Below are 26,493 nucleotides of genomic sequence, written 5' to 3'. Positions count from 1 at the left end.
TTGAGGTTTGCAAAGGATTCTGGGTAACAGAACCTGGTCCGAGCCACACAAGTCACCACATCTTGGATTCCCCTAGGTCTCTAGTTTTCAGAAATGCACAGGTTTGGTAGGTTTCCCTGGCTGGCGGCTGAGCTACAGGCCAAAACCTACAGGTAGGCACTTTGCAAAAAACACCTCTGTTTTCCTTCAAAAATTTGGCTGTGTCCACGTTGCGCTTTGGGGCGTTTCCTGTCGCGGGCGCTAGGCCTATCCACACAAGTGAGGTATCATTTTTATCGGGAGACGTGGGGGAACGCTGGGTGAAAGGACATTTGTGGCTCCTCTCAGATTCCAGAACTTTCTGTCACAGAAATGTAAGGAACATGTGTTTTTTTAGCCAAAGTTTGAGGTTTGCTAAGGATTCTGGGTAACAGAACCTGGTCCGAGCCACACAAGTCACCCCATCTTGGATTCCCCTAGGTCTCTAGTTTTCAGAAATGCACAGGTTTGGTAAGTTTCCCTAGGTGGCGGCTGAGTTACAGGCCAAAATCTACAGGTAGGCACTTTGCAAAAAACACCTCTGTTTTCCTTAAAAAATTTGCCTGTGTCCACGTTGCGCTTTGGGGCGTTTCCTGTCGCAGGCGCTAGGCCTACCCACACAAGTGAGGTATCATTTTTATCGGGAGACGTGGGGGAACGCTGGGTGGAAGGACATTTGTGGCTCCTCTCAGATTCCAGAACTTTCTGCCACAGAAATGTGAGGAACATGTGTTTTTTTAGCCAAATTTTGAGGTTTGCAAAGGATTCTGGGTAACAGAACCTGGTCCGAGCCACACAAGTCACCCCATCTTGGATTCCCCGAGGTCTCTAGTTTTCAGAAATGCACAGGTTTGGTAAGTTTCCATAGGTGGCGGCTGAGCTACAGGCCAAAATCTACAGGTAGGCACTTTGCAAAAAACACCTCTGTTTTCCTTCAAAAATTTGGCTGTGTCCACGTTGCGCTTTGGGGCGTTTCCTGTCGCGGGCGCTAGGCCTACCCACACAAGTGAGGTATCATTTTTATCGGGAGACATGGGGGAACGCTGGGTGGAAGGAAATTTGTGGCTCCTCTCAGATTCCAGATTTTTCTGCCACAGAAATGTGAGGAACATGTGTTTTTTTAGCCAAATTTTGAGGTTTGCAAAGGATTCTGGATAACAGAACCTGGTCCGAGCCACACAAGTCACCCCATCTTGGATTCCCCTAGGTCTCTAGTTTTCAGAAATGCACAGGTTCGGTAGGTTTCTCTAGGTGGCGGCTGAGCTACAGGTCAAAATCTACAGGTAGGCACTTTGCAAAAAACACCTCTGTTTTCCTTAAAAAATTTGGCTGTGTCCACGTTGCGCTTTGGGGCGTTTCCTGTCGCGGGCGCTAGGCCTACCCACACAAGTGAGGTATCATTAATATCGGGAGACGTGGGGGAACGCTGGGTGGAAGGAAATTTGTGGCTCCTCTCAGATTCCAGAACTTTCTGCCACAGAAATGTGAGGAACATGTGTTTTTTTAGCCAAATTTTGAGGTTTGCAAAGGATTCTGGGTAACAGAACCTGGTCCGAGCCACACAAGTCACCCCATCTTGGATTCCCCTAGGTCTCTAGTTTTCAGAAATTCACAGGTTTGGTAGGTTTCCCTAGGTGGCGGCTGAGCTACAGGCCAAAATCTACAGGTAGGCACTTTGCAAAAAACACCTCTGTTTTCCTTCAAAAATGTGGCTCTGTCCACGTTGCGCTGTGGGGCGTTTCCTGTCGCGGGCGCTAGGCCTACCCACACAAGTGAGGTATCATTTTTATCGGGAGACGTGGGGGAACGCTGGGTGTAAGGAAATTTGTGGCTCCTCTCAGATTGCAGAACTTTCTGCCACAGAAATGTGAGGAACATGTGTTTTTTTAGCCAAATATTGAGGTTTGCAAAGGATTCTGGGTAACAGAACCTGGTCCGAGCCACACAAGTCACCACATCTTGGATTCCCCTAGGTCTCTAGTTTTCAGAAATGCACAGGTTTGGTAGGTTTCCCTGGCTGGCGGCTGAGCTACAGGCCAAAACCTACAGGTAGGCACTTTGCAAAAAACACCTCTGTTTTCCTTCAAAAATTTGGCTGTGTCCACGTTGCGCTTTGGGGCGTTTCCTGTCGCGGGCGCTAGGCCTATCCACACAAGTGAGGTATCATTTTTATCGGGAGACGTGGGGGAACGCTGGGTGAAAGGACATTTGTGGCTCCTCTCAGATTCCAGAACTTTCTGTCACAGAAATGTAAGGAACATGTGTTTTTTTAGCCAAAGTTTGAGGTTTGCTAAGGATTCTGGGTAACAGAACCTGGTCCGAGCCACACAAGTCACCCCATCTTGGATTCCCCTAGGTCTCTAGTTTTCAGAAATGCACAGGTTTGGTAAGTTTCCCTAGGTGGCGGCTGAGTTACAGGCCAAAATCTACAGGTAGGCACTTTGCAAAAAACACCTCTGTTTTCCTTCAAAAATTTGGCTGTGTCCACGTTGCGCTTTGGGGCGTTTCCTGTCGCGGGCGCTAGGCCTACCCACACAAGTGAGGTATCATTTTTATCGGGAGACGTGGGGGAACGCTGGGTGGAAGGAAATTTGTGGCTCCTCTCAGATTCCAGAACTTTCTGCCACAGAAATGTGAGGAACATGTGTTTTTTTAGCCAAATGTTGAGGTTTGCAAAGGATTCTGGGTAACAGAACCTGGTCCGAGCCCTACAAGTCACCCCATCTTGGATTCCCCTAGGTCTCTAATTTTCAGAAATGCACAGGTTTGGTAAGTTTCCCGAGGTGGCGGCTGAGCTACAGGCCAAAATCTACAGGTAGGCACTTTGCAAAAAACACCTCTGTTTTCCTTCAAAAATTTGGATGTGTCCACGTTGCGCTTTGGGGCGTTTCCTGTCGCGGGCGCTAGGCCTACCCACACAAGTGAGGTATCATTTTTATCGGGAGACGTGGGGGAACGCTGGGTGTAAGGAAATTTGTGGCTCCTCTCAGATTGCAGAACTTTCTGCCACAGAAATGTGAGTAACATGTGTTTTTTTAGCTAAATATTGAGGTTTGCAAAGGATTCTGGGTAACAGAACCTGGTCCGAGCCACACAAGTCACCACATCTTGGATTCCCCTGGGTCTCTAGTTTTCAGAAATGCACAGGTTTGGTAGGTTTCCCTGGCTGGCGGCTGAGCTACAGGCCAAAATCTACAGGTAGGCACTTTGCAAAAAACACCTCTGTTTTCCTTCAAAAATTTGGCTGTGTCCACGTTGCGCTTTGGGGCGTTTCCTGTCGCGGGCGCTAGGCCTATCCACACAAGTGAGGTATCATTTTTATCGGGAGACGTGGGGGAACGCTGGGTGAAAGGACATTTGTGGCTCCTCTCAGATTCCAGAACTTTCTGTCACAGAAATGTAAGGAACATGTGTTTTTTTAGCCAAAGTTTGAGGTTTGCTAAGGATTCTGGGTAACAGAACCTGGTCCGAGCCACACAAGTCACCCCATCTTGGATTCCCCTAGGTCTCTAGTTTTCAGAAATGCACAGGTTTGGTAAGTTTCCCTAGGTGGCGGCTGAGTTACAGGCCAAAATCTACAGGTAGGCACTTTGCAAAAAACACCTCTGTTTTCCTTAAAAAATTTGGCTGTGTCCACGTTGCGCTTTGGGGCGTTTCCTGTCGCGGGCGCTAGGCCTACCCACACAAGTGAGGTATCATTTTTATCGGGAGACGTGGGGGAACGCTGGGTGGAAGGAAATTTGTGGCTCCTCTCAGATTCCAGAACTTTCTGCCACAGAAATGTGAGGAACATGTGTTTTTTTAGCCAAATTTTGAGGTTTGCAAAGGATTCTGGGTAACAGAACCTGGTCCGAGCCACACAAGTCACCCCATCTTGGATTCCCCTAGGTCTCTAGTTTTCAGAAATTCACAGGTTTGGTAGGTTTCCCTAGGTGGCGGCTGAGCTACAGGCCAAAATCTACAGGTAGGCACTTTGCAAAAAACACCTCTGTTTTCCTTCAAAAATGTGGCTCTGTCCACGTTGCGCTGTGGGGCGTTTCCTGTCACGGGCGCTAGGCCTACCCACACAAGTGAGGTATCATTTTTATCGGTAGACGTGTGGGAACGCTGGGTGTAAGGAAATTTGTGGCTCCTCTCAGATTGCAGAACTTTCTGCCACAGAAATGTGAGGAACATGTGTTTTTTTAGCCAAATATTGAGGTTTGCAAAGGATTCTGGGTAACAGAACCTGGTCCGAGCCACACAAGTCACCACATCTTGGATTCCCCTAGGTCTCTAGTTTTCAGAAATGCACAGGTTTGGTAGGTTTCCCTGGGTGGCGGCTGAGCTACAGGCCAAAATCTACAGGTAGGCACTTTGCAAAAAACACCTCTGTTTTCCTTCAAAAATTTGGCTGTGTCCAAGTTGCGCTTTGGGGCGTTTCCTGTCGCGGGCGCTAGGCCTACCCACACAAGTGAGGTATCATTTTTATCGGGAGACATGGGGGAACGCTGGGTGGAAGGACATTTGTGGCTCCTCTCAGATTCCAGATTTTTCTGCCACAGAAATGTGAGGAACATGTGTTTTTTTAGCCAAATTTTGAGGTTTGCAAAGGATTCTGGATAACAGAACCTGGTCCGAGCCACACAAGTCACCCCATCTTGGATTCCCCTAGGTCTCTAGTTTTCAGAAATGCACAGGTTTGGTAGGTTTCTCTAGGTGGCGGCTGAGCTACAGGTCAAAATCTACAGGTAGGCACTTTGCAAAAAACACCTCTGTTTTCCTTAAAAAATTTGGCTGTGTCCACGTTGCGCTTTGGGGCGTTTCCTGTCGCGGGCGCTAGGCCTACCCACACAAGTGAGGTATCATTTTTATCGGGAGACGTGGGGGAACGCTGGGTGGAAGGAAATTTGTGGCTCCTCTCAGATTCCAGAACTTTCTGCCACAGAAATGTGAGGAACATGTGTTTTTTTAGCCAAATTTTGAGGTTTGCAAAGGATTCTGGGTAACAGAACCTGGTCCGAGCCACACAAGTCACCCCATCTTGGATTCCCCTAGGTCTCTAGTTTTCAGAAATTCACAGGTTTGGTAGGTTTCCCTAGGTGGCGGCTGAGCTACAGTCCAAAATCTACAGGTAGGCACTTTGCAAAAAACACCTCTGTTTTCCTTCAAAAATGTGGCTCTGTCCACGTTGCGCTGTGGGGCGTTTCCTGTCACGGGCGCTAGGCCTACCCACACAAGTGAGGTATCATTTTTATCGGTAGACGTGTGGGAACGCTGGGTGTAAGGAAATTTGTGGCTCCTCTCAGATTGCAGAACTTTCTGCCACAGAAATGTGAGGAACATGTGTTTTTTTAGCCAAATATTGAGGTTTGCAAAGGATTCTGGGTAACAGAACCTGGTCCGAGCCACACAAGTCACCACATCTTGGATTCCCCTAGGTCTCTAGTTTTCAGAAATGCACAGGTTTGGTAGGTTTCCCTGGGTGGCGGCTGAGCTACAGGCCAAAATCTACAGGTAGGCACTTTGCAAAAAACACCTCTGTTTTCCTTCAAAAATTTGGCTGTGTCCAAGTTGCGCTTTGGGGCGTTTCCTGTCGCGGGCGCTAGGCCTATCCACACAAGTGAGGTATAATTTTTATCGGGAGACGTGGGGGAACGCTGGGTGAAAGGACATTTGTGGCTCCTCTCAGATTCCAGAACTTTCTGTCACAGAAATGTAAGGAACATGTGTTTTTTTAGCCAAAGTTTGAGGTTTGCTAAGGATTCTGGGTAACAGAACCTGGTCCGAGCCACACAAGTCACCCCATCTTGGATTCCCCTAGGTCTCTAGTTTTCAGAAATGCACAGGTTTGGTAAGTTTCCCTAGGTGGCGGCTGAGTTACAGGCCAAAATCTACAGGTAGGCACTTTGCAAAAAACACCTCTGTTTTCCTTCAAAAATTTGGCTGTGTCCACGTTGCGCTTTGGGGCGTTTCCTGTCGCGGGCGCTAGGCCTACCCACACAAGTGAGGTATCATTTTTATCGGGAGACGTGGGGGAACGCTGGGTGGAAGGAAATTTGTGGCTCCTCTCAGATTCCAGAACTTTCTGCCACAGAAATGTGAGGAACATGTGTATTTTTAGCCAAATTTTGAGGTTTGCAAAGGATTCTGGGTAACAGAACCTGGTCCGAGCCATACAAGTCACCCCATCTTGGATTCCCCTAGGTCTCTAGTTTTCAGAAATGCACAGGTTTGGTAAGTTTCCCGAGGTGGCGGCTGAGCTACAGGCCAAAATCTACAGGTAGGCACTTTGCAAAAAACACCTCTGTTTTCCTTCAAAAATTTGGATGTGTCCACGTTGCGCTTTGGGGCGTTTCCTGTCGCGGGCGCTAGGCCTACCCAAACAAGTGAGGTATCATTTTTATCGGGAGACGTGGGGGAACGCTGGGTGGAAGGAAATTTGTGGCTCCTCTCAGATTCCAAACTTTCTGCCACAGAAATGTGAGGAACATGTGTTTTTTTAGCCAAATTTTGAGGTTTGCAAAGGATTCTGGGTAACAGAACCTGGTCCGAGCCACTCAAGTCACCCCATCTTGGATTCCCCTAGGTCTCTAGTTTTCAGAAATGCACAGGTTTGGTAGGTTTCCCTAGGTGGCGGCTGACCTACAGGCCAAAATCTACAGGTAGGCACTTTGCAAAAAACACCTCTGTTTTCCTTCAAAAATTTGGCTGTGTCCACGTTGCGCTTTGGGGCGTTTCCTGTCGCGGGCGCTAGGCCTACCCACACAAGTGAGGTATCATTTTTATCGGGAGACGTGGGGGAACGCTGGGTGGAAGGAAATTTGTGGCTCCTCTCAGATTGCAGAACTTTCTGCCACAGAAATGTGAGGATCATGTGTTTTTTTAGCCAAATATTGAGGTTTGCAAAGGATTCTGGGTAACAGAACCTGGTCCGAGCCACACAAGTCACCCCTTCTTGAATTCCCCTAGGTCTCTAGTTTTCAGAAATGCACAGGTTTGGTAGGTTTCCCTAGGTGGCGGCTGAGCTACAGGCCAAAATCTACAGGTAGGCACTTTGCAAAAAACACCTCTGTTTTCCTTCAAAAATTTGGCTGTGTCCACGTTGCGCTTTGGGGCTTTCCTGTCGCGGGCGCTAGGCCTACCCACACAAGTGAGGTATCATTTTTATCGGGAGACGTGGGGGAATGCTGGGTGGAAGGAAATTTGTGGCTCCTCTCAGATTCCAGAACTTTCTGCCACAGAAATGTGAGGAACATGTGTTTTTTTAGCCAAATTTTGAGGTTTGCAAAGGATTCTGGGTAACAGAACCTGGTCCGAGCCACACATGTCACCCCATCTTGGATTCCCCTAGGTCTCTAGTTTTCAGAAATGCACAGGTTTGGTAGGTTTCCCTAGGTGGCGACTGAGCTACAGGCCAAAATCTACAGGTAGGCACTTTGCAAAAAACACCTCTGTTTTCCTTCAAAAATTTGGCTGTGTCCACGTTGCGCTTTGGGGCGTTTCCTGTCGCGGGCGCTAGGCCTACCCACACAAGTGAGGTATCATTTTGATCGGGAGACGTGGGGGAACGCTGGGTGGAAGGAAATTTGTGGCTTCTCTCAGATTGCAGAACTTTCTGCCACAGAAATGTGAGGAACATGTGTTTTTTTAGCCAAATTTTGAGGTTTGCAAAGGATTCTGGGTAACAGAACCTGGTCCGAGCCACACAAGTCACCCCATCTTGGATTCCCCTAGGTCTCTAGTTTTCAGAAATGCACAGGTTTGGTAGGTTTCCCTAGGTGGCGGCTGAGCTACAGGCCAAAATCTACAGGTAGGCACTTTGCAAAAAACACCTCTGTTTTCCTTAAAAAATTTGCCTGTGTCCACGTTGCGCTTTGGGGCGTTTCCTGTCGCAGGCGCTAGGCCTACCCACACAAGTGAGGTATCATTTTTATCGGGAGACGTGGGGGAACGCTGGGTGGAAGGACATTTGTGGCTCCTCTCAGATTCCAGAACTTTCTGCCACAGAAATGTGAGGAACATGTGTTTTTTTAGCCAAATTTTGAGGTTTGCAAAGGATTCTGGGTAACAGAACCAGGTCCGAGCCACACAAGTCACCCCATCTTGGATTCCCCGAGGTCTCTAGTTTTCAGAAATGCACAGGTTTGGTAAGTTTCCCTAGGTGGCGGCTGAGCTACAGGCCAAAATCTACAGGTAGGCACTTTGCAAAAAACACCTCTGTTTTCCTTAAAAAATGTGGCTCTGTCCACGTTGCGCTGTGGGGCGTTTCCTGTCGCGGGCGCTAGGCCTACCCACACAAGTGAGGTATCATTTTTATCGGGAGACGTGGGGGAACGCTGGGTGTAAGGAAATTTGTGGCTCCTCTCAGATTGCAGAACTTTCTGCCACAGAAATGTGAGGAACATGTGTTTTTTTAGCCAAATATTGAGGTTTGCAAAGGATTCTGGGTAACAGAACCTGGTCCGAGCCACACAAGTCACCACATCTTGGATTCCCCTAGGTCTCTAGTTTTCAGAAATGCACAGGTTTGGTAGGTTTCCCTGGCTGGCGGCTGAGCTACAGGCCAAAATCTACAGGTAGGCACTTTGCAAAAAACACCTCTGTTTTCCTTCCAAAATTTGGCTGTGTCCACGTTGCGCTTTGGGGCGTTTCCTGTCGCGGGCGCTAGGCCTATCCACACAAGTGAGGTATCATTTTTATCGGGAGACGTGGGGGAACGCTGGGTGAAAGGACATTTGTGGCTCCTCTCAGATTCCAGAACTTTCTGTCACAGAAATGTAAGGAACATGTGTTTTTTTAGCCAAAGTTTGAGGTTTGCTAAGGATTCTGGGTAACAGAACCTGGTCCGAGCCACACAAGTCACCCCATCTTGGATTCCTCTAGGTCTCTAGTTTTCAGAAATGCACAGGTTTGGTAGGTTTCCCTAGGTGGCGGCTGAGCTACAGGCCAAAATCTACAGGTAGGCACTTTGCAAAAAACACCTCTGTTTTCCTTTAAAAATTTGGCTGTGTCCACGTTGCGCTTTGGGGCGTTTCCTGTCGCGGGCGCTAGGCCTACCCACACAAGTGAGGTATCATTTTTATCGGGAGACGTGGGGGAACGCTGGGTGGAAGGAAATTTGTGGCTTCTCTCAGATTGCAGAACTTTCTGCCACAGAAATGTGAGGAACATGTGTTTTTTTAGCCAAAGTTTGAGGTTTGCAAAGGATTCTGGGTAACAGAACCTGGTCCGAGCCACACAAGTCACCCCATCTTGGATTCCTCTAGGTCTCTAGTTTTCAGAAATGCACAGGTTTGGTAGGTTTCCCTAGGTGGCGGCTGAGCTACAGGCCAAAATCTACAGGTAGGCACTTTGCAAAAAACACCTCTGTTTTCCTTCAAAAATTTGGCTGTGTCCACGTTGCGCTTTGGGGCTTTCCTGTCGCGGGCGCTAGGCCTACCCACACAAGTGAGGTATCATTTTTATCGGGAGACGTGGGGGAATGCTGGGTGGAAGGAAATTTGTGGCTCCTCTCAGATTCCAGAACTTTCTGCCACAGAAATGTGAGGAACATGTGTTTTTTTAGCCAAATTTTGAGGTTTGCAAAGGATTCTGGGTAACAGAACCTGGTCCGAGCCACACATGTCACCCCATCTTGGATTCCCCTAGGTCTCTAGTTTTCAGAAATGCACAGGTTTGGTAGGTTTCCCTAGGTGGCGACTGAGCTACAGGCCAAAATCTACAGGTAGGCACTTTGCAAAAAACACCTCTGTTTTCCTTCAAAAATTTGGCTGTGTCCACGTTGCGCTTTGGGGCGTTTCCTGTCGCGGGCGCTAGGCCTACCCACACAAGTGAGGTATCATTTTGATCGGGAGACGTGGGGGAACGCTGGGTGGAAGGAAATTTGTGGCTTCTCTCAGATTGCAGAACTTTCTGCCACAGAAATGTGAGGAACATGTGTTTTTTTAGCCAAATTTTGAGGTTTGCAAAGGATTCTGGGTAACAGAACCTGGTCCGAGCCACACAAGTCACCCCATCTTGGATTCCCCTAGGTCTCTAGTTTTCAGAAATGCACAGGTTTGGTAGGTTTCCCTAGGTGGCGGCTGAGCTACAGGCCAAAATCTACAGGTAGGCACTTTGCAAAAAACACCTCTGTTTTCCTTAAAAAATTTGCCTGTGTCCACGTTGCGCTTTGGGGCGTTTCCTGTCGCAGGCGCTAGGCCTACCCACACAAGTGAGGTATCATTTTTATCGGGAGACGTGGGGGAACGCTGGGTGGAAGGACATTTGTGGCTCCTCTCAGATTCCAGAACTTTCTGCCACAGAAATGTGAGGAACATGTGTTTTTTTTAGCCAAATTTTGAGGTTTGCAAAGGATTCTGGGTAACAGAACCAGGTCCGAGCCACACAAGTCACCCCATCTTGGATTCCCCGAGGTCTCTAGTTTTCAGAAATGCACAGGTTTGGTAAGTTTCCCTAGGTGGCGGCTGAGCTACAGGCCAAAATCTACAGGTAGGCACTTTGCAAAAAACACCTCTGTTTTCCTTCAAAAATGTGGCTCTGTCCACGTTGCGCTGTGGGGCGTTTCCTGTCGCGGGCGCTAGGCCTACCCACACAAGTGAGGTATCATTTTTATCGGGAGACGTGGGGGAACGCTGGGTGTAAGGAAATTTGTGGCTCCTCTCAGATTGCAGAACTTTCTGCCACAGAAATGTGAGGAACATGTGTTTTTTTAGCCAAATATTGAGGTTTGCAAAGGATTCTGGGTAACAGAACCTGGTCCGAGCCACACAAGTCACCACATCTTGGATTCCCCTAGGTCTCTAGTTTTCAGAAATGCACAGGTTTGGTAGGTTTCCCTGGCTGGCGGCTGAGCTACAGGCCAAAATCTACAGGTAGGCACTTTGCAAAAAACACCTCTGTTTTCCTTCCAAAATTTGGCTGTGTCCACGTTGCGCTTTGGGGCGTTTCCTGTCGCGGGCGCTAGGCCTATCCACACAAGTGAGGTATCATTTTTATCGGGAGACGTGGGGGAACGCTGGGTGAAAGGACATTTGTGGCTCCTCTCAGATTCCAGAACTTTCTGTCACAGAAATGTAAGGAACATGTGTTTTTTTAGCCAAAGTTTGAGGTTTGCTAAGGATTCTGGGTAACAGAACCTGGTCCGAGCCACACAAGTCACCCCATCTTGGATTCCTCTAGGTCTCTAGTTTTCAGAAATGCACAGGTTTGGTAGGTTTCCCTAGGTGGCGGCTGAGCTACAGGCCAAAATCTACAGGTAGGCACTTTGCAAAAAACACCTCTGTTTTCCTTTAAAAATTTGGCTGTGTCCACGTTGCGCTTTGGGGCGTTTCCTGTCGCGGGCGCTAGGCCTACCCACACAAGTGAGGTATCATTTTTATCGGGAGACGTGGGGGAACGCTGGGTGGAAGGAAATTTGTGGCTTCTCTCAGATTGCAGAACTTTCTGCCACAGAAATGTGAGGAACATGTGTTTTTTTAGCCAAAGTTTGAGGTTTGCAAAGGATTCTGGGTAACAGAACCTGGTCCGAGCCACACAAGTCACCCCATCTTGGATTCCTCTAGGTCTCTAGTTTTCAGAAATGCACAGGTTTGGTAGGTTTCCCTAGGTGGCGGCTGAGCTACAGGCCAAAATCTACAGGTAGGCACTTTGCAAAAAACACCTCTGTTTTCCTTTAAAAATTTGGCTGTGTCCACGTTGCGCTTTGGGGCGTTTCCTGTCGCGGGCGCTAGGCCTACCCACACAAGTGAGGTATCATTTTTATCGGGAGACGTGGGGGAACGCTGGGTGGAAGGAAATTTGTGGCTTCTCTCAGATTGCAGAACTTTCTGCCACAGAAATGTGAGGAACATGTGTTTTTTTAGCCAAATTTTGAGGTTTGCAAAGGATTCTGGGTAACAGAACCTGGTCCGAGCCAACCAAGTCACCCCATCTTGGATTCCCCTAGGTCTCTAGTTTTCAGAAATGCACAGGTTTGGTAGGTTTCCCTAGGTGGCGGCTGAGCTACAGGCCAAAATCTACAGGTAGGCACTTTGCAAAAAACACATCTGTTTTCCTTCAAAAATTTGGCTGTGTCCACGTTGCGCTTTGGGGCGTTTCCTGTCGCGGGCGCTAGGCCTACCCACACAAGTGAGGTATCATTTTTATCGGGAGACGTGGGGGAACGCTGGGTGGAAGGACATTTGTGGCTCCTCTCAGATTCCAGAACTTTCTGCCACAGAAATGTGAGGAACATGTGTTTTTTTAGCCAAATTTTGAGGTTTGCAAAGGATTCTGGGTAACAGAACCTGGTCCGAGCTACACAAGTCACCCCATCTTGGATTCCCCGAGGTCTCTAGTTTTCAGAAATGCACAGGTTTGGTAAGTTTCCCTAGGTGGCGGCTGAGCTACAGGCCAAAATCTACAGGTAGGCACTTTGCAAAAAACACCTCTGTTTTCCTTAAAAAATTTGGCTGTGTCCACGTTGCGCTTTGGGGCGTTTCCTGTCGCGGGCGCTAGGCCTACCCACACAAGTGAGGTATCATTTTTATCGGGAGACATGGGGGAACGCTGGGTGGAAGGAAATTTGTGGCTCCTCTCAGATTCCAGATTTTTCTGCCACAGAAATGTGAGGAACATGTGTTTTTTTAGCCAAATTTTGAGGTTTGCAAAGGATTCTGGATAACAGAACCTGGTCCGAGCCACACAAGTCACCCCATCTTGGATTCCCCTAGGTCTCTAGTTTTCAGAAATGCACAGGTTTGGTAGGTTTCTCTAGGTGGCGGCTGAGCTACAGGTCAAAATCTACAGGTAGGCACTTTGCAAAAAACACCTCTGTTTTCCTTAAAAAATTTGGCTGTGTCCACGTTGCGCTTTGGGGCGTTTCCTGTCGCGGGCGCTAGGCCTACCCACACAAGTGAGGTATCATTTTTATCGGGAGACGTGGGGGAACGCTGGGTGGAAGGAAATTTGTGGCTCCTCTCAGATTCCAGAACTTTCTGCCACAGAAATGTGAGGAACATGTGTTTTTTTAGCCAAATTTTGAGGTTTGCAAAGGATTCTGGGTAACAGAACCTGGTCCGAGCCACACAAGTCACCCCATCTTGGATTCCCCTAGGTCTCTAGTTTTCAGAAATTCACAGGTTTGGTAGGTTTCCCTAGGTGGCGGCTGAGCTACAGGCCAAAATCTACAGGTAGGCACTTTGCAAAAAACACCTCTGTTTTCCTTCAAAAATGTGGCTCTGTCCACGTTGCGCTGTGGGGCGTTTCCTGTCACGGGCGCTAGGCCTACCCACACAAGTGAGGTATCATTTTTATCGGTAGACGTGTGGGAACGCTGGGTGTAAGGAAATTTGTGGCTCCTCTCAGATTGCAGAACTTTCTGCCACAGAAATGTGAGGAACATGTGTTTTTTTAGCCAAATATTGAGGTTTGCAAAGGATTCTGGGTAACAGAACCTGGTCCGAGCCACACAAGTCACCACATCTTGGATTCCCCTAGGTCTCTAGTTTTCAGAAATGCACAGGTTTGGTAGGTTTCCCTGGGTGGCGGCTGAGCTACAGGCAAAAATCTACAGGTAGGCACTTTGCAAAAAACACCTCTGTTTTCCTTCAAAAATTTGGCTGTGTCCAAGTTGCGCTTTGGGGCGTTTCCTGTCGCGGGCGCTAGGCCTATCCACACAAGTGAGGTATAATTTTTATCGGGAGACGTGGGGGAACGCTGGGTGAAAGGACATTTGTGGCTCCTCTCAGATTGCAGAACTTTCTGCCACAGAAATGTGAGTAACATGTGTTTTTTTAGCCAAATATTGAGGTTTGCAAAGGATTCTGGGTAACAGAACCTGGTCCGAGCCACACAAGTCACCACATCTTGGATTCCCCTGGGTCTCTAGTTTTCAGAAATGCACAGGTTTGGTAGGTTTCCCTGGCTGGCGGCTGAGCTACAGGCCAAAATCTACAGGTAGGCACTTTGCAAAAAACACCTCTGTTTTCCTTCAAAAATTTGGCTGTGTCCACGTTGCGCTTTGGGGCGTTTCCTGTCGCGGGCGCTAGGCCTATCCACACAAGTGAGGTATCATTTTTATCGGGAGACGTGGGGGAACGCTGGGTGAAAGGACATTTGTGGCTCCTCTCAGATTCCAGAACTTTCTGTCACAGAAATGTAAGGAACATGTGTTTTTTTAGCCAAAGTTTGAGGTTTGCTAAGGATTCTGGGTAACAGAACCTGGTCCGAGCCACACAAGTCACCCCATCTTGGATTCCCCTAGGTCTCTAGTTTTCAGAAATGCACAGGTTTGGTAAGTTTCCCTAGGTGGCGGCTGAGTTACAGGCCAAAATCTACAGGTAGGCACTTTGCAAAAAACACCTCTGTTTTCCTTAAAAAATTTGGCTGTGTCCACGTTGCGCTTTGGGGCGTTTCCTGTCGCGGGCGCTAGGCCTACCCACACAAGTGAGGTATCATTTTTATCGGGAGACGTGGGGGAACGCTGGGTGGAAGGAAATTTGTGGCTCCTCTCAGATTCCAGAACTTTCTGCCACAGAAATGTGAGGAACATGTGTTTTTTTAGCCAAATTTTGAGGTTTGCAAAGGATTCTGGGTAACAGAACCTGGTCCGAGCCACACAAGTCACCCCATCTTGGATTCCCCTAGGTCTCTAGTTTTCAGAAATTCACAGGTTTGGTAGGTTTCCCTAGGTGGCGGCTGAGCTACAGGCCAAAATCTACAGGTAGGCACTTTGCAAAAAACACCTCTGTTTTCCTTCAAAAATGTGGCTCTGTCCACGTTGCGCTGTGGGGCGTTTCCTGTCACGGGCGCTAGGCCTACCCACACAAGTGAGGTATCATTTTTATCGGTAGACGTGTGGGAACGCTGGGTGTAAGGAAATTTGTGGCTCCTCTCAGATTGCAGAACTTTCTGCCACAGAAATGTGAGGAACATGTGTTTTTTTAGCCAAATATTGAGGTTTGCAAAGGATTCTGGGTAACAGAACCTGGTCCGAGCCACACAAGTCACCACATCTTGGATTCCCCTAGGTCTCTAGTTTTCAGAAATGCACAGGTTTGGTAGGTTTCCCTGGGTGGCGGCTGAGCTACAGGCCAAAATCTACAGGTAGGCACTTTGCAAAAAACACCTCTGTTTTCCTTCAAAAATTTGGCTGTGTCCAAGTTGCGCTTTGGGGCGTTTCCTGTCGCGGGCGCTAGGCCTACCCACACAAGTGAGGTATCATTTTTATCGGGAGACATGGGGGAACGCTGGGTGGAAGGACATTTGTGGCTCCTCTCAGATTCCAGATTTTTCTGCCACAGAAATGTGAGGAACATGTGTTTTTTTAGCCAAATTTTGAGGTTTGCAAAGGATTCTGGATAACAGAACCTGGTCCGAGCCACACAAGTCACCCCATCTTGGATTCCCCTAGGTCTCTAGTTTTCAGAAATGCACAGGTTTGGTAGGTTTCTCTAGGTGGCGGCTGAGCTACAGGTCAAAATCTACAGGTAGGCACTTTGCAAAAAACACCTCTGTTTTCCTTAAAAAATTTGGCTGTGTCCACGTTGCGCTTTGGGGCGTTTCCTGTCGCGGGCGCTAGGCCTACCCACACAAGTGAGGTATCATTTTTATCGGGAGACGTGGGGGAACGCTGGGTGGAAGGAAATTTGTGGCTCCTCTCAGATTCCAGAACTTTCTGCCACAGAAATGTGAGGAACATGTGTTTTTTTAGCCAAATTTTGAGGTTTGCAAAGGATTCTGGGTAACAGAACCTGGTCCGAGCCACACAAGTCACCCCATCTTGGATTCCCCTAGGTCTCTAGTTTTCAGAAATTCACAGGTTTGGTAGGTTTCCCTAGGTGGCGGCTGAGCTACAGGCCAAAATCTACAGGTAGGCACTTTGCAAAAAACACCTCTGTTTTCCTTCAAAAATGTGGCTCTGTCCACGTTGCGCTGTGGGGCGTTTCCTGTCACGGGCGCTAGGCCTACCCACACAAGTGAGGTATCATTTTTATCGGTAGACGTGTGGGAACGCTGGGTGTAAGGAAATTTGTGGCTCCTCTCAGATTGCAGAACTTTCTGCCACAGAAATGTGAGGAACATGTGTTTTTTTAGCCAAATATTGAGGTTTGCAAAGGATTCTGGGTAACAGAACCTGGTCCGAGCCACACAAGTCACCACATCTTGGATTCCCCTAGGTCTCTAGTTTTCAGAAATGCACAGGTTTGGTAGGTTTCCCTGGGTGGCGGCTGAGCTACAGGCCAAAATCTACAGGTAGGCACTTTGCAAAAAACACCTCTGTTTTCCTTCAAAAATTTGGCTGTGTCCAAGTTGCGCTTTGGGGCGTTTCCTGTCGCGGGCGCTAGGCCTATCCACACAAGTGAGGTATAATTTTTATCGGGAGACGTGGGGGAACGCTGGGTGAAAGGACATTTGTGGCTCCTCTCAGATTCCAGAACTTTCTGTCACAGAAATGTAAGGAACATGTGTTTTTTTAGCCAAAGTTTGAGGTTTGCTAAGGATTCTGGGTAACAGAACCTGGTCCGAGCCACACAAGTCACCCCATCTTGGATTCCCCTAGGTCTCTAGTTTTCAGAAATGCACAGGTTTGGTAAGTTTCCCTAGGTGGCGGCTGAGTTACAGGCCAAAATCTACAGGTAGGCACTTTGCAAAAAACACCTCTGTTTTCCTTCAAAAATTTGGCTGTGTCCACGTTGCGCTTTGGGGCGTTTCCTGTCGCGGGCGCTAGGCCTACCCACACAAGTGAGGTATCATTTTTATCGGGAGACGTGGGGGAACGCTGGGTGGAAGGAAATTTGTGGCTCCTCTCAGATTCCAGAACTTTCTGCCACAGAAATGTGAGGAACATGTGTATTTTTAGCCAAATTTTGAGGTTTGCAAAGGATTCTGGGTAACAGAACCTGGTCCGAGCCATACAAGTCACCCCATCTTGGATTCCCCTAGGTCTCTAGTTTTCAGAAATGCACAGGTTTGGTAAGTTTCCCGAGGTGGCGGCTGAGCTACAGGCCAAAATCTACAGGTAGGCACTTTGCAAAAAACACCTCTGTTTTCCTTCAAAAATTTGGATGTGTCCACGTTGCGCTTTGGGGCGTTTCCTGTCGCGGGCGCTAGGCCTACCCAAACAAGTGAGGTATCATTTTTATCGGGAGACGTGGGGGAACGCTGGGTGGAAGGAAATTTGTGGCTCCTCTCAGATTCCAAACTTTCTGCCACAGAAATGTGAGGAACATGTGTTTTTTTAGCCAAATTTTGAGGTTTGCAAAGGATTCTGGGTAACAGAACCTGGTCCGAGCCACTCAAGTCACCCCATCTTGGATTCCCCTAGGTCTCTAGTTTTCAGAAATGCACAGGTTTGGTAGGTTTCCCTAGGTGGCGGCTGACCTACAGGCCAAAATCTACAGGTAGGCACTTTGCAAAAAACACCTCTGTTTTCCTTCAAAAATTTGGCTGTGTCCACGTTGCGCTTTGGGGCGTTTCCTGTCGCGGGCGCTAGGCCTACCCACACAAGTGAGGTATCATTTTTATCGGGAGACGTGGGGGAACGCTGGGTGGAAGGAAATTTGTGGCTCCTCTCAGATTGCAGAACTTTCTGTCACAGAAATGTGAGGATCATGTGTTTTTTTAGCCAAATATTGAGGTTTGCAAAGGATTCTGGGTAACAGAACCTGGTCCGAGCCACACAAGTCACCCCATCTTGGATTCCCCTAGGTCTCTAGTTTTCAGAAATGCACAGGTTTGGTAGGTTTCCCTAGGTGGCGGCTGAGCTACAGGCCAAAATCTACAGGTAGGCACTTTGCAAAAAACACCTCTGTTTTCCTTCAAAAATTTGGCTGTGTCCACGTTGCGCTTTGGGGCTTTCCTGTCGCGGGCGCTAGGCCTACCCACACAAGTGAGGTATCATTTTTATCGGGAGACGTGGGGGAATGCTGGGTGGAAGGAAATTTGTGGCTCCTCTCAGATTCCAGAACTTTCTGCCACAGAAATGTGAGGAACATGTGTTTTTTTAGCCAAATTTTGAGGTTTGCAAAGGATTCTGGGTAACAGAACCTGGTCCGAGCCACACATGTCACCCCATCTTGGATTCCCCTAGGTCTCTAGTTTTCAGAAATGCACAGGTTTGGTAGGTTTCCCTAGGTGGCGACTGAGCTACAGGCCAAAATCTACAGGTAGGCACTTTGCAAAAAACACCTCTGTTTTCCTTCAAAAATTTGGCTGTGTCCACGTTGCGCTTTGGGGCGTTTCCTGTCGCGGGCGCTAGGCCTACCCACACAAGTGAGGTATCATTTTGATCGGGAGACGTGGGGGAACGCTGGGTGGAAGGAAATTTGTGGCTTCTCTCAGATTGCAGAACTTTCTGCCACAGAAATGTGAGGAACATGTGTTTTTTTAGCCAAATTTTGAGGTTTGCAAAGGATTCTGGGTAACAGAACCTGGTCCGAGCCACACAAGTCACCCCATCTTGGATTCCCCTAGGTCTCTAGTTTTCAGAAATGCACAGGTTTGGTAGGTTTCCCTAGGTGGCGGCTGAGCTACAGGCCAAAATCTACAGGTAGGCACTTTGCAAAAAACACCTCTGTTTTCCTTAAAAAATTTGCCTGTGTCCACGTTGCGCTTTGGGGCGTTTCCTGTCGCAGGCGCTAGGCCTACCCACACAAGTGAGGTATCATTTTTATCGGGAGACGTGGGGGAACGCTGGGTGGAAGGACATTTGTGGCTCCTCTCAGATTCCAGAACTTTCTGCCACAGAAATGTGAGGAACATGTGTTTTTTTAGCCAAATTTTGAGGTTTGCAAAGGATTCTGGGTAACAGAACCAGGTCCGAGCCACACAAGTCACCCCATCTTGGATTCCCCGAGGTCTCTAGTTTTCAGAAATGCACAGGTTTGGTAAGTTTCCCTAGGTGGCGGCTGAGCTACAGGCCAAAATCTACAGGTAGGCACTTTGCAAAAAACACCTCTGTTTTCCTTCAAAAATGTGGCTCTGTCCACGTTGCGCTGTGGGGCGTTTCCTGTCGCGGGCGCTAGGCCTACCCACACAAGTGAGGTATCATTTTTATCGGGAGACGTGGGGGAACGCTGGGTGTAAGGAAATTTGTGGCTCCTCTCAGATTGCAGAACTTTCTGCCACAGAAATGTGAGGAACATGTGTTTTTTTAGCCAAATATTGAGGTTTGCAAAGGATTCTGGGTAACAGAACCTGGTCCGAGCCACACAAGTCACCACATCTTGGATTCCCCTAGGTCTCTAGTTTTCAGAAATGCACAGGTTTGGTAGGTTTCCCTGGCTGGCGGCTGAGCTACAGGCCAAAATCTACAGGTAGGCACTTTGCAAAAAACACCTCTGTTTTCCTTCCAAAATTTGGCTGTGTCCACGTTGCGCTTTGGGGCGTTTCCTGTCGCGGGCGCTAGGCCTATCCACACAAGTGAGGTATCATTTTTATCGGGAGACGTGGGGGAACGCTGGGTGAAAGGACATTTGTGGCTCCTCTCAGATTCCAGAACTTTCTGTCACAGAAATGTAAGGAACATGTGTTTTTTTAGCCAAAGTTTGAGGTTTGCTAAGGATTCTGGGTAACAGAACCTGGTCCGAGCCACACAAGTCACCCCATCTTGGATTCCTCTAGGTCTCTAGTTTTCAGAAATGCACAGGTTTGGTAGGTTTCCCTAGGTGGCGGCTGAGCTACAGGCCAAAATCTACAGGTAGGCACTTTGCAAAAAACACCTCTGTTTTCCTTTAAAAATTTGGCTGTGTCCACGTTGCGCTTTGGGGCGTTTCCTGTCGCGGGCGCTAGGCCTACCCACACAAGTGAGGTATCATTTTTATCGGGAGACGTGGGGGAACGCTGGGTGGAAGGAAATTTGTGGCTTCTCTCAGATTGCAGAACTTTCTGCCACAGAAATGTGAGGAACATGTGTTTTTTTAGCCAAAGTTTGAGGTTTGCAAAGGATTCTGGGTAACAGAACCTGGTCCGAGCCACACAAGTCACCCCATCTTGGATTCCTCTAGGTCTCTAGTTTTCAGAAATGCACAGGTTTGGTAGGTTTCCCTAGGTGGCGGCTGAGCTACAGGCCAAAATCTACAGGTAGGCACTTTGCAAAAAACACCTCTGTTTTCCTTTAAAAATTTGGCTGTGTCCACGTTGCGCTTTGGGGCGTTTCCTGTCGCGGGCGCTAGGCCTACCCACACAAGTGAGGTATCATTTTTATCGGGAGACGTGGGGGAACGCTGGGTGGAAGGAAATTTGTGGCTTCTCTCAGATTGCAGAACTTTCTGCCACAGAAATGTGAGGAACATGTGTTTTTTTAGCCAAATTTTGAGGTTTGCAAAGGATTCTGGGTAACAGAACCTGGTCCGAGCCAACCAAGTCACCCCATCTTGGATTCCCCTAGGTCTCTAGTTTTCAGAAATGCACAGGTTTGGTAGGTTTCCCTAGGTGGCGGCTGAGCTACAGGCCAAAATCTACAGGTAGGCACTTTGCAAAAAACACATCTGTTTTCCTTCAAAAATTTGGCTGTGTCCACGTTGCGCTTTGGGGCGTTTCCTGTCGCGGGCGCTAGGCCTACCCACACAAGTGAGGTATCATTTTTATCGGGAGACGTGGGGGAACGCTGGGTGGAAGGACATTTGTGGCTCCTCTCAGATTCCAGAACTTTCTGCCACAGAAATGTGAGGAACATGTGTTTTTTTAGCCAAATTTTGAGGTTTGCAAAGGATTCTGGGTAACAGAACCTGGTCCGAGCTACACAAGTCACCCCATCTTGGATTCCCCGAGGTCTCTAGTTTTCAGAAATGCACAGGTTTGGTAAGTTTCCCTAGGTGGCGGCTGAGCTACAGGCCAAAATCTACAGGTAGGCACTTTGCAAAAAACACCTCTGTTTTCCTTAAAAAATTTGGCTGTGTCCACGTTGCGCTTTGGGGCGTTTCCTGTCGCGGGCGCTAGGCCTACCCACACAAGTGAGGTATCATTTTTATCGGGAGACATGGGGGAACGCTGGGTGGAAGGAAATTTGTGGCTCCTCTCAGATTCCAGATTTTTCTGCCACAGAAATGTGAGGAACATGTGTTTTTTTAGCCAAATTTTGAGGTTTGCAAAGGATTCTGGATAACAGAACCTGGTCCGAGCCACACAAGTCACCCCATCTTGGATTCCCCTAGGTCTCTAGTTTTCAGAAATGCACAGGTTTGGTAGGTTTCTCTAGGTGGCGGCTGAGCTACAGGTCAAAATCTACAGGTAGGCACTTTGCAAAAAACACCTCTGTTTTCCTTAAAAAATTTGGCTGTGTCCACGTTGCGCTTTGGGGCGTTTCCTGTCGCGGGCGCTAGGCCTACCCACACAAGTGAGGTATCATTTTTATCGGGAGACGTGGGGGAACGCTGGGTGGAAGGAAATTTGTGGCTCCTCTCAGATTCCAGAACTTTCTGCCACAGAAATGTGAGGAACATGTGTTTTTTTAGCCAAATTTTGAGGTTTGCAAAGGATTCTGGGTAACAGAACCTGGTCCGAGCCACACAAGTCACCCCATCTTGGATTCCCCTAGGTCTCTAGTTTTCAGAAATTCACAGGTTTGGTAGGTTTCCCTAGGTGGCGGCTGAGCTACAGGCCAAAATCTACAGGTAGGCACTTTGCAAAAAACACCTCTGTTTTCCTTCAAAAATGTGGCTCTGTCCACGTTGCGCTGTGGGGCGTTTCCTGTCACGGGCGCTAGGCCTACCCACACAAGTGAGGTATCATTTTTATCGGTAGACGTGTGGGAACGCTGGGTGTAAGGAAATTTGTGGCTCCTCTCAGATTGCAGAACTTTCTGCCACAGAAATGTGAGGAACATGTGTTTTTTTAGCCAAATATTGAGGTTTGCAAAGGATTCTGGGTAACAGAACCTGGTCCGAGCCACACAAGTCACCACATCTTGGATTCCCCTAGGTCTCTAGTTTTCAGAAATGCACAGGTTTGGTAGGTTTCCCTGGGTGGCGGCTGAGCTACAGGCCAAAATCTACAGGTAGGCACTTTGCAAAAAACACCTCTGTTTTCCTTCAAAAATTTGGCTGTGTCCAAGTTGCGCTTTGGGGCGTTTCCTGTCGCGGGCGCTAGGCCTATCCACACAAGTGAGGTATAATTTTTATCGGGAGACGTGGGGGAACGCTGGGTGAAAGGACATTTGTGGCTCCTCTCAGATTCCAGAACTTTCTGTCACAGAAATGTAAGGAACATGTGTTTTTTTAGCCAAAGTTTGAGGTTTGCTAAGGATTCTGGGTAACAGAACCTGGTCCGAGCCACACAAGTCACCCCATCTTGGATTCCCCTAGGTCTCTAGTTTTCAGAAATGCACAGGTTTGGTAAGTTTCCCTAGGTGGCGGCTGAGTTACAGGCCAAAATCTACAGGTAGGCACTTTGCAAAAAACACCTCTGTTTTCCTTCAAAAATTTGGCTGTGTCCACGTTGCGCTTTGGGGCGTTTCCTGTCGCGGGCGCTAGGCCTACCCACACAAGTGAGGTATCATTTTTATCGGGAGACGTGGGGGAACGCTGGGTGGAAGGAAATTTGTGGCTCCTCTCAGATTCCAGAACTTTCTGCCACAGAAATGTGAGGAACATGTGTATTTTTAGCCAAATTTTGAGGTTTGCAAAGGATTCTGGGTAACAGAACCTGGTCCGAGCCATACAAGTCACCCCATCTTGGATTCCCCTAGGTCTCTAGTTTTCAGAAATGCACAGGTTTGGTAAGTTTCCCGAGGTGGCGGCTGAGCTACAGGCAAAAATCTACAGGTAGGCACTTTGCAAAAAACACCTCTGTTTTCCTTCAAAAATTTGGATGTGTCCACGTTGCGCTTTGGGGCGTTTCCTGTCGCGGGCGCTATGCCTACCCAAACAAGTGAGGTATCATTTTTATCGGGAGACGTGGGGGAACGCTGGGTGGAAGGAAATTTGTGGCTCCTCTCAGATTCCAAACTTTCTGCCACAGAAATGTGAGGAACATGTGTTTTTTTAGCCAAATTTTGAGGTTTGCAAAGGATTCTGGGTAACAGAACCTGGTCCGAGCCACTCAAGTCACCCCATCTTGGATTCCCCTAGGTCTCTAGTTTTCAGAAATGCACAGGTTTGGTAGGTTTCCCTAGGTGGCGGCTGACCTACAGGCCAAAATCTACAGGTAGGCACTTTGCAAAAAACACCTCTGTTTTCCTTCAAAAATTTGGCTGTGTCCACGTTGCGCTTTGGGGCGTTTCCTGTCGCGGGCGCTAGGCCTACCCACACAAGTGAGGTATCATTTTTATCGGGAGACGTGGGGGAACGCTGGGTGGAAGGAAATTTGTGGCTCCTCTCAGATTGCAGAACTTTCTGCCACAGAAATGTGAGGATCATGTGTTTTTTTAGCCAAATATTGAGGTTTGCAAAGGATTCTGGGTAACAGAACCTGGTCCGAGCCACACAAGTCACCCCATCTTGGATTCCCCTAGGTCTCTAGTTTTCAGAAATGCACAGGTTTGGTAGGTTTCCCTAGGTGGCGGCTGAGCTACAGGCCAAAATCTACAGGTAGGCACTTTGCAAAAAACACCTCTGTTTTCCTTCAAAAATTTGGCTGTGTCCACGTTGCGCTTTGGGGCGTTTCCTGTCGCGGGCGCTAGGCCTACCCACACAAGTGAGGTATCATTTTTATCGGGAGACGTGGGGGAATGCTGGGTGGAAGGAAATTTGTGGCTCCTCTCAGATTCCAGAACTTTCTGCCACAGAAATGTGAGGAACATGTGTTTTTTTAGCCAAATGTTGAGGTTTGCAAAGGATTCTGGGTAACAGAACCTGGTCCGAGCCCTACAAGTCACCCCATCTTGGATTCCCCTAGGTCTCTAATTTTCAGAAATGCACAGGTTTGGTGAGTTTCCCGAGGTGGCGGCTGAGCTACAGGCCAAAATCTACAGGTAGGCACTTTGCAAAAAACACCTCTGTTTTCCTTCAAAAATTTGGATGTGTCCACGTTGCGCTTTGGGGCGTTTCCTGTCGCGGGCGCTAGGCCTACCCACACAAGTGAGGTATCATTTTTATCGGGAGACATGGGGGAACGCTGGGTGTAAGGAAATTTGTGGCTCCTCTCAGATTGCAGAACTTTCTGCCACAGAAATGTGAGTAACATGTGTTTTTTTAGCCAAATATTGAGGTTTGCAAAGGATTCTGGGTAACAGAACCTGGTCCGAGCCACACAAGTCACCACATCTTGGATTCCCCTAGGTCTCTAGTTTTCAGAAATGCACAGGTTTGGTAGGTTTCCCTAGGTGGCGGCTGAGCTACAGGCCAAAATCTACAGGTAGGCACTTTGCAAAAAACACCTCTGTTTTCCTTCAAAAATTTGCCTGTGTCCACGTTGCGCTTTGGGGCGTTTCCTGTCGCGGGCGCTAGGCCTACCCACACAAGTGAGGTATCATTTTGATCGGGAGACGTGGGGGAACGCTGGGTGGAAGGAAATTTGTGGCTTCTCTCAGATTGCAGAACTTTCTGCCACAGAAATGTGAGGAACATGTGTTTTTTTAGCCAAATTTTGAGGTTTGCAAAGGATTCTGGGTAACAGAACCTGGTCCGAGCCACACAAGTCACCCCATCTTGGATTCCCCTAGGTCTCTAGTTTTCAGAAATGCACAGGTTTGGTAGGTTTCCCTAGGTGGCGGCTGAGCTACAGGCCAAAATCTACAGGTAGGCACTTTGCAAAAAACACCTCTGTTTTCCTTAAAAAATTTGCCTGTGTCCACGTTGCGCTTTGGGGCGTTTCCTGTCGCAGGCGCTAGGCCTACCCACACAAGTGAGGTATCATTTTTATCGGGAGACGTGGGGGAACGCTGGGTGGAAGGACATTTGTGGCTCCTCTCAGATTCCAGAACTTTCTGCCACAGAAATGTGAGGAACATGTGTTTTTTTAGCCAAATTTTGAGGTTTGCAAAGGATTCTGGGTAACAGAACCAGGTCCGAGCCACACAAGTCACCCCATCTTGGATTCCCCGAGGTCTCTAGTTTTCAGAAATGCACAGGTTTGGTAAGTTTCCCTAGGTGGCGGCTGAGCTACAGGCCAAAATCTACAGGTAGGCACTTTGCAAAAAACACCTCTGTTTTCCTTCAAAAATGTGGCTCTGTCCACGTTGCGCTGTGGGGCGTTTCCTGTCGCGGGCGCTAGGCCTACCCACACAAGTGAGGTATCATTTTTATCGGGAGACGTGGGGGAACGCTGGGTGTAAGGAAATTTGTGGCTCCTCTCAGATTGCAGAACTTTCTGCCACAGAAATGTGAGGAACATGTGTTTTTTTAGCCAAATATTGAGGTTTGCAAAGGATTCTGGGTAACAGAACCTGGTCCGAGCCACACAAGTCACCACATCTTGGATTCCCCTAGGTCTCTAGTTTTCAGAAATGCACAGGTTTGGTAGGTTTCCCTGGCTGGCGGCTGAGCTACAGGCCAAAATCTACAGGTAGGCACTTTGCAAAAAACACCTCTGTTTTCCTTCCAAAATTTGGCTGTGTCCACGTTGCGCTTTGGGGCGTTTCCTGTCGCGGGCGCTAGGCCTATCCACACAAGTGAGGTATCATTTTTATCGGGAGACGTGGGGGAACGCTGGGTGAAAGGACATTTGTGGCTCCTCTCAGATTCCAGAACTTTCTGTCACAGAAATGTAAGGAACATGTGTTTTTTTAGCCAAAGTTTGAGGTTTGCTAAGGATTCTGGGTAACAGAACCTGGTCCGAGCCACACAAGTCACCCCATCTTGGATTCCTCTAGGTCTCTAGTTTTCAGAAATGCACAGGTTTGGTAGGTTTCCCTAGGTGGCGGCTGAGCTACAGGCCAAAATCTACAGGTAGGCACTTTGCAAAAAACACCTCTGTTTTCCTTTAAAAATTTGGCTGTGTCCACGTTGCGCTTTGGGGCGTTTCCTGTCGCGGGCGCTAGGCCTACCCACACAAGTGAGGTATCATTTTTATCGGGAGACGTGGGGGAACGCTGGGTGGAAGGAAATTTGTGGCTTCTCTCAGATTGCAGAACTTTCTGCCACAGAAATGTGAGGAACATGTGTTTTTTTAGCCAAAGTTTGAGGTTTGCAAAGGATTCTGGGTAACAGAACCTGGTCCGAGCCACACAAGTCACCCCATCTTGGATTCCTCTAGGTCTCTAGTTTTCAGAAATGCACAGGTTTGGTAGGTTTCCCTAGGTGGCGGCTGAGCTACAGGCCAAAATCTACAGGTAGGCACTTTGCAAAAAACACCTCTGTTTTCCTTTAAAAATTTGGCTGTGTCCACGTTGCGCTTTGGGGCGTTTCCTGTCGCGGGCGCTAGGCCTACCCACACAAGTGAGGTATCATTTTTATCGGGAGACGTGGGGGAACGCTGGGTGGAAGGAAATTTGTGGCTTCTCTCAGATTGCAGAACTTTCTGCCACAGAAATGTGAGGAACATGTGTTTTTTTAGCCAAATTTTGAGGTTTGCAAAGGATTCTGGGTAACAGAACCTGGTCCGAGCCAACCAAGTCACCCCATCTTGGATTCC

Source organism: Pleurodeles waltl, chromosome 2_2 (genome assembly GCF_031143425.1).
Source record: "Pleurodeles waltl isolate 20211129_DDA chromosome 2_2, aPleWal1.hap1.20221129, whole genome shotgun sequence".
In the NCBI taxonomy this organism is placed as follows: domain Eukaryota; kingdom Metazoa; phylum Chordata; class Amphibia; order Caudata; family Salamandridae; genus Pleurodeles; species Pleurodeles waltl.
This window is presented reverse-complemented; position numbering follows the sequence as displayed.